Here is a 9,399-nt window from a genome sequence, read left to right on the forward strand (position 1 = left end):
AAAAACGAAACAAAAGCCTCTTTTACGGGCAACAAAACATAATTTGCCAAGAAGAAGGATGTTAACACAAATGAAGAGAATAATTGTATGAAGAAAAAAGAAAAGAAAAAAAAGAAAAAGAACTTCAATCAGCCAACCTCTACAATCAGCACTAGGCACCGGCGGATTATGCCGGCATAATTATTGGCATAATTGGGTGGTTGAAAATTTGGAGCATAATTTGGCATCCTTTCGGAGGTACATAGCATAACCACATGATTGTACCACAGTTCTAGTATGTAGGCTACAGAATTGTATACAATGCACCTGATCAACGCTAGTGATCTGTTTGGTAAAGGGTTTGGAGGTCATGCAGATACATGTATAGTTTTCAGTGAAAAGCATGGTTTTATGAGGTATCCCGAGGTGGACGAGATAGTGTTGGGTAGTCCGCAAACAGACTCTGCGTACATGTACATTATTCATGTTACGAAGTCGTGACCTCGGGATTTTAGCAGCCGTGGCTGTGCAGGCTATGGATATTTCTCTAATAATTAAAAAATATCAAGTGAGGTATTGTTGATGTGGTAACTCGCTCGGACAGCGTTCCGGTTAGTCTCGCCCATGGCTGTGTCGTCTCTAACCCTCGGAACGTTTTGTGACAAGTATAGTCACGGCTGGCATAACGCAACTTCACCCAGTCCTAACCCAACACACACATAACCTACTGATCTCGTCAGAGCAGAGAATATGTTCCTGTTTGGAAGAAGAGCACCGAAAGAACCTCTCGCTAAAAGCAGCAGCATGCTATGATATAACACATGCTAGAAAACAGCAAGCAGCGGCAGTAGCGATAGTACTTGCTAAACATGCAGCTAAACTGCTACTTAGTCTTTGTCCGCTGCGCGGAACGGCGATCGGACACGCACACGCACACACATACACGCACAGGTCTGCGTGATCTAGAAGCGGCTGTCATCATAAGATACGCAAAGTGTGAAAGGGTATTAGAACGGGGCAAGCCTAGACCCGGCGTCTGGACCGCAACATGTACTTGATTAAAAGCATAGCCAGTCAATGGTCAAGCAGGTGCAATCACGCACATCCACACCTAGCGTACTACTACTACTACTATAAAGCGAATTCATAACTACAGGTATTGCACTTTCTACTGCAAATGCACAGTCGTGCGCTTCATCTATTGACAGCAGCCAAACCTATCATTTTACAGTCTCACTGGGTAGGTGACCTCGCCGGCACACACCGTATATTATATTGTACAATAACTGTTCCAACTACGGTCCGGAAGACACAGTGTGTCCACGTTCTACGCACAGTAGCTATCAGCAGTAAGTTAAAGTTACAAGCCCTCACTCTCGGGCTATGACATCTCCCCGCGCCTTCGAAAAGACTGCCACGTCCTCGTGGCGACAACATTCGGCTTACCGTCGTCTTCTCAACTGGGTTTGCATTCCAAAATACTGCGGTGGCCGGACGGTCCTCCCGACCATCTGCGTCGGTCTGGGACAACACAGCTCCCAAACCATGGCCACTTGCGTCCACATCGACTACAAATGGGGGCGCATCGGTCTCAAACCTCGGATACGCCAACGTGGGTGCTGAAGACATCTTCTGTTTCAGCAATTGGAATGCGATCTCACACTCGCCATCCCATGAAAACCTCTGGTTTTGCCTCGTCAGCTTCACCAGCGGCCGAGAAATGGATGCAAAATCCTTCACAAACCGTCGATAGTAGCCACAGAAACCCATAAAAGAACGCACCTCTGCTACGTTCTTTGGGCACCGCCACTCTGACACGGTCTCAATCTTGTCCGGATCGGTGCGCACACCATCCTTCGTGACAACATGACCCAAGAAATTGACTTCTGTCCTCAACAGATGACATTTCGAGGGTTTCAACCGAAGACCAGCCTCCAGTAGTCTTTGGAACACTGCTTCCAGTCGTTCCAAGTGTTCGTCAAACGTCTTTGAGAACACGATAATATCATCGAGGTATACCAGGCACATCTGCCACTGCAAACCTCGCAAAACGGCACTCATCAGCCGTTGAAATGAGCTCGGGCCATTGCACACACCAAATGGCATCACATTGAACTCATAGTGCCCATCAGGCGTGGAAAATGCCGTCTTGGCCTTGTCTGCCTCGTCCATTGGCATCTGATGATACCCAGAGCACAGATCAAGCGTCGAGAAGTACATCGCACCGCCCAACGCGTCCAACGTATCATCAATACGCGGGAGTGGGTATGGATCTTTCACGGTTATTGCATTGACTCTCCGATAATCAACACAGAACCTCGTCGATCCGTCCTTCTTCCGCACCAACACAACTGGTGAAGACCATGGACTGACCGATTCTTCGATCACACCCCGTTCAAGCATGTCGTCAACCAACTTCCGACATGTTTCTCGCGAGCTCCAAGGCAATCTCCTTGCGGGCTCATAAACTGGACCATCACAGCTAGTCCTAATCTCGTGTTTCAACACGTCTGTCCGACCCAGCTCGGACATGTTCATAGCGAATACACATCTGTACTGCTCGACCAAGGTTCTGAGCCTAGCCAACTGCTCGGCCTCAACCACAGGCTGCTCGCTGTTGCCTGTATCAGGTGGGGAGCATGCCTCCCGGTTACCCTCCTGAGAGCAACAGCCATCAGGCATCGTACCACGACCACGCTGGTCAACGTCGGCCTCGTGTACTGCCTCATCATCCCTCATCGCGCCATGGTGTGACCGACCATCGTCATCACCACCACCGGTTTCAAGCAGCCTCTTCCCGCCTGGAGAGCGCTTCCCTGCGCCGGGACCACCATCGGGGTTCCCCACTCGCAGTACAGACCACAAATCCTGGTTAGCCCCGTAGCTACACCAGTCATTCGCCTCGTCCAACTCTTCACTACCGTCCACCACAGTTGCAACTGCACACAGCTTGCCAATCTGGGCTCTCTTGGGCAGAGTGATTTGTTCCGCCGTGCAATTCATCAATCGCACGGGAACACGATTCTCTTGTGGCCGCACAACACACTTTGCCACCAAGAGACCAGGGTCGCTCGCAGTCCCACAATCTGGTTCCGTGAGCCCCAACTCTGGCATCCCATCGAATGCAAGAGTGTCCACCACAGCCGCCACGGTCATCTCGTGGTGTGGTGGGAGAACAATCTTCTCCTGCAAGCGGAGCGGAGCCTCATCTGCACCACCCCCTCGCCTTTCTTCGACCTTGAAACATAGCTTGCCATTCGTAGAGGTTATGTTACAGGGAATGCTGGACAGCACATCACGTCCCAGCACACATGGAAATCGTAGCCCATCGACTACCCGCATTTCCGGCGAACAAACACATCCTTGAACGCCAAGGTGAACAACCACTTTTCCGTTCACGACCAGAGGCTTACCATCTGCCCCACAAAACTTCAACCCAGGCGCATCCGCCGTGAGTCGATCCGGATCGTAGCCCAGCTTCCTGGCTAGATCCGCAGATACTAAGCTTACAGCCGCTCCAGTATCTACCAGCATCTCCACTGACAACCCATCGATTGTCCCCGTGGTCAACATCCCCGTTCCAGAGTCGCATCCGACCATAGGAATGGATTGTTCGACAGCACGCTCATCAGGTGCTGCCGGATTGCACTCTCGACCCAAAGAAATGGTCTGACCAGGCACGTGGGCCATCGCCCCAGTCACTGGCCGTTTCCCAAAGGCCCTCTCCTCGAGCCATCGTATCCTCCGCGCCCCGTCTGCGCTTCACGAGGACATTGGGCTGCCCTGTGGCGCGGTTCACCACAGTTCCAACAAGTGAACATCTTCACTCGTCGAGCGGGCTCCTGATCCCGAGTTCTTCCTCGGCCTCGCCCTCCTTGACCACTTGGAGCATCACGCCTCTCCAGTAGTTGGTCGAGCGTCCTCACCAGGCTGCTCAAGGTACGCTCGAGGACGTCCGTCTCTCCTCTCGCTGGAGCCTCAGCAACATCCACAGCGGCCGTCACCAACTGTGTTTGCTGGCTCTCTCCGTAGGGGCCCACCAGCCTCTGTGGAGCTTCGCTTGGCAAGTCAACACTTCGCCAAACCTTTTCCAGGTGCAGCGCCATCTCTAATGCCGCCTGCACCGTCGCCGGAGGATTCTCCTGCAGCCTCACTCTCAAGGCCACAGGAGATACCGCCTCGATGAACTGGTCCCTCACCAGCTCATCCTGTAACCCACCCGGCATATTGGGGTACGCCCGCACCACCAGCCGACGCAGATCATCCGCCAGATGCGCTAAATCCTCACCGGATTTACGCCTCCTCGTGCGGAATTGAGCCTTAAACTGCCGCTCATTAGCAGGTGGTGCGAACCTTCGCTCAAGGTCCGCACTCACATGCTGCCATACGGCCCGTCTTGCAGCCGGTATAGTAGCCAAAAAGCGTTGCGCCCCACCTCTGAGGCGTACCGCTAAATACTGCGCTTTCTGCGGGTCATTCCACCCGTTCACCTGCGCGCACTGATCGAAGTACTGGATATACTCCACCCAGTCTCCGGAACCATCGTAGGCCTCAGGCATCACCGCAGGCCTCCTGAACGCTGGAGCAACTGGCGCTCCTCCAGCACCAGCTACCGCTCCCCCTGCTGCAGCCATCACTGCACCAGGGCCACCCACCGCAGCAGCACCACCAGCTACTAACGGTTGATGAACATTTGCAGCAGGCGCATTCACACCTCTGCCTTGTTGTTGCTGTTGCTGAGCCATCGTCAACACAGCAAAAGAATGAGCAAAGAAGACAAACAAATAGTGCTAGCAGGACGACTGATCCGCGAAGAACTCAGTCCTCTTCGCCTCAGCTCGCCTGATATACTCAGCCACGCCGCTGCCGTCCGATCACGGCCCGCGCGCGCCTACGAGTGCGCACCCCAATTGCCCGTGGGCACAGCGTACTCAACCACTGTAACCCTGACCGCCGTGTGAACATGCCAAGCGACCACCGTCGCATCAGGTTTCCCGATCCCACGCCTGACTCGCGACATCTCGCGGAGCCTCGTGCGCCATCCGGATTCCCGCTCATCACACACTTAGCCTAGCCGACCAGTGCAAGCCGCATCATGCATGCCTCTCACCATCATGCCATGATTCCTCGCGCACAAGGCCGCCAATAGTTCACCCTAATCACTCCGGCTGGCATCCCAGCCTGAGGACTAGACCAAACAGACTAGAGAGATACGACACATCCATACCCCTCCTTACGAACTGTATGCCCATCATGCAGCATGCAATTCTCATCACAAAAGGCAGCTCAGTCATCACTGCGCCATGCCTATCGAGCACAACAGAGAACAAACCTCTTTGTTCCCTAGTGGAGGCCAGTTCCCGCACCCACAACAACACAACCAGTAGTGAGGCAGGATACATTGAACATCTTCAATATACTTAGACTGCGCTTGCACCGTCTACAAGCGCCTGGCCGAGATCTTCGCGCCTCTTCTAGGAATGGTGAACTTTGTTGCTTCGTTCTTGCCAGCCATCCTGGTCACAGCACCACTTGTGGTAACTCGCTCGGACAGCGTTCCGGTTAGTCTCGCCCATGGCTGTGTCGTCTCTAACCCTCGGAACGTTTTGCGACAAGTATAGTCACGGCTGGCATAACGCAACTTCACCCAGTCCTAACCCAACACACACATAACCTACTGATCTCGTCAGAGCAGAGAATATGTTCCTGTTTGGAAGAAGAGCACCGAAAGAACCTCTCGCTAAAAGCAGCAGCATGCTATGATATAACACATGCTAGAAAACAGCAAGCAGCGGCAGTAGCGATAGTACTTGCTAAACATGCAGCTAAACTGCTACTTAGTCTTTGTCCGCTGCGCGGAACGGCGATCGGACACGCACACGCACACACATACACGCACAGGTCTGCGTGATCTAGAAGCGGCTGTCATCATAAGATACGCAAAGTGTGAAAGGGTATTAGAACGGGGCAAGCCTAGACCCGGCGTCTGGACCGCAACATGTACTTGATTAAAAGCATAGCCAGTCAATGGTCAAGCAGGTGCAATCACGCACATCCACACCTAGCGTACTACTACTACTACTATAAAGCGAATTCATAACTACAGGTATTGCACTTTCTACTGCAAATGCACAGTCGTGCGCTTCAACTATTGACAGCAGCCAAACCTATCATTTTACAGTCTCACTGGGTAGGTGACCTCGCCGGCACACACCGTATATTATATTGTACAATAACTGTTCCAACTACGGTCCGGAAGACACAGTGTGTCCACGTTCTACGCACAGTAGCTATCAGCAGTAAGTTAAAGTTACAAGCCCTCACTCTCGGGCTATGACATTGATATTCGATGATGATGGAAGGAGAGGTGGAGCTACGAGAGAGATGAGCTGATTATTCGCAGCGTGAGGTTGACATCAGTTGGACGAGTATGACGATTAGGAAGACAGTCAGTTGAACATGATAATTTTGAAAGGTAACTCAAACTAAATTTAGCAATGAAAAATCTTTTTACAAAAGAAAATGTAGTGAATAGAAGATGCAATGTTTTCTCTTTCTTTGTTGATCTCTAGCATGCATGGACACCTTGGTATGGGGATACTCATGTATTTTGTGGGACGTCAGGCGAAATTACTGGTCCATGGCCAGCAATCGAGGATATCTGAGAGTCGTAATTTTTGTACTCCTCTGAGGTGTGATTTTTGGCGTGCTGGGCCAAGCACAAGGAAGCCATCTGCAAAAAAAACTGCAGAAAATGGTTGCTGTTTGATCCTTTGGTGTAATCTTTGTTTCTAGTCGAAGCTAGTTGCTGTTTGGAGCAGAAACGCTGAAATTGACTATTTTCTGCATGTACTCATACATGTACTCATGTACTCAGGCATGCAGTCTCACTCGTATTTTAGCTCTTTTTCTGGAATGGATGCTGCTCTGCGCCCCTTGGTGAACATTTCCTGCGCTCGTGGAGCAGCTGAAAAGGACCACTGGTATGTCTGGTTCCTGGTTTGAAAGTGGAGAGTCGACTTTTGTGTCTTGAAAAAGGAGTAGAGAGCGATAAAGGTACATGTACGTCTGTGGCTGATTTTTGAGTGCTCCTCGTACATTTTTGATCATGATAGAAATTCTCAGCCCAAAGTCAGACCAAAGTCAGCGCGATGATGGTCGTACAGTTTTCTTGTGGATTTTTTAGTTGTTTCATCTCGTATCTATGTCAGTATCGTGATGGTGAAGTGGAGAGGGTGATTTTCTTCCTCTAGGCTTCGTTCGGCCGACTTTGCTTCGTCCTCGTTGAAAAGTGATCCTGAAAAAATGTCGATTCGCAAAATTATGTTGATTTTCAATGTACGTGATGACATGCGATTGCTGGCTATGAGTCGGCAACACGCATTTTTCACAAAAATTTGCGTTTCACCTGCTGGGAGAGTATGCGTGTACTCGAGTCTCAACCTGAGCACGTTTTTTCTTCTTTTTTTCAGCTCCAGTATAGACCTTATTCGATAACGTGACTTTTGGACTCGCCTCCAGGGATTTGTCATAAGCTAGGGCACGCGTACGAGAAACGAGTGGCAAGAAAGGCCCAGTTTGTACAAAAGAGTAGTAAAATACCGGTATTTATCTACTCCTATGTTCGCACACAGAGTCCACTGTGCACTGAGCGCAGATCTCTTGCCACTCCCTGGTTCCCGGGACCCCGGTTCACGTGATTGTGACGTTTATCGAATAAGGTCTATAGCTGTATTTTTCATTGCAAAGCCGTCCTCGATTGTTGTGTTCGTTGTTCAAACGAAGTGGACATTCAATCATGAAGGCAGAAGACATAGGAGCCTGATTGGAGTTTCTCGTGGCATAGGACGGCCACACAGAGACACTTTGGGATTTTCTGAATATAAAATACCGTACGCACGATGCTGAGATCAATTTGTGCGATATCAAATTGTTTGTGATCTACCACATCGAGCAGAACGGGATCCAAACACAAGCTTACCGACGGTTAGGCTGCCGACCTGACTGGACAAATGATCCCTGGCTTCACCAGACGCCAGAAGTCGGACACCTTGTCCTTTGCCGCGAAGTCCATCTCCAAAAAGAACTCCATCTTCGTCGTGAAAAGGCTTGAAATACTCAATATTCAACCGAGATTCGCGGTCTCACCCTTTCTCAGATCGAATCATTTTTTGTTGTAGCAGTTGCAGGGCAGATCCCCGCCACTACTTCAACAGGCGATGGCTCCAAAGCATGCCTGGAACAAGCCTTCCCGTATGTCACGTGATTGTCGCCTTGGAGTTGACCAATGACAGATCAAACAGCGCGGGGTGGAAAGCGCCGTCCTGCCTGCTCAAAGACAAAGGTGATGGACCTGGATCAGGGAGTCGTAAAATACATTTTTACGACTCCCTGACCTGGATCCACTGCCCGTCGTCAAGTGACGACGGGCAGGAACGGATTCTACTGCCCGTCGTCAAGTGACGACGGGCAGGAACGGATTCCACTGCCCGTCGTCAAGTGACGACGGGCAGGAACGGATTCCACTGCCCGTCGTCACTTGACGACGGGCAGGAACGGGTGACTCTCTGGACATGTCGACACTGGACTGACTCTCTACTTCAAGGTCTTTCATTGGTTACTAATAAAATAACTAGCAGAAGAGCGACTGTTTGCAACCACAACTGTCATCATGGCGCTCCAACATTTGATCTGGAACTGGGAGAAAAGAAGCCCCTTTGTTGAACGATATTGGCGATCTGAATGAGCTCCTCCGAAAAGTTGAGGAAGAGACTGAAACTTTTATTGCGGAGTCGCTCGCGAAAGAGATCTTGGACGAGCCGGATGAGCCTCAACCAAAGCGCGCAATGCTCAGCACCCTGCAGGATCCGCGCAATTTGCCGAGGTTTCCGATCAAGACGTGGGATAAATACGTAGGAACAGAACAGCCAGAATGCCCGATGCCCAGTCGACAATGTCAATGGCACCGCGAGAAAAAAGCGCTATGGACTACTACAAAAAACTGTACCAGAAAACAATCACAAAACACAATGCAGGTGTGTCTGTCATGTATCTCTTTATTTGGCTTGGGTGCACACGGGTACGGGAAACACGTTCCAGTCACTCATACTCGGCCAGTACCGCTGTTCATCCAGCCCTTGCCTGTCCCTGCGGGAATTTGCGGAAAAAATCCTCGAAAACTTGCGCAAGAAATTGCGGCAGAAAACAACAAAAAATGCGGCGAAAAGTGCGGAACTTGCCAGGAACTCGCGGAATTATTGGCAGAAAATTGCGGATTTGGGCCAAATCACGAAATTTGTTGTATCCTTAGAATCGCTATTTGCGTACTGTGGAAATAACCTACGAGTAGGATCATGGAAAGCACTGTATACTGCGTGAAAAGTGCAGAAAAATGTCAAAAGAAGTGCAGAAAACAACAAA

The sequence above is a fragment of the Sycon ciliatum genome, chromosome 1 (genome assembly GCF_964019385.1).
Source record: "Sycon ciliatum chromosome 1, ocSycCili1.1, whole genome shotgun sequence".
Lineage (NCBI taxonomy): Eukaryota > Metazoa > Porifera > Calcarea > Leucosolenida > Sycettidae > Sycon > Sycon ciliatum.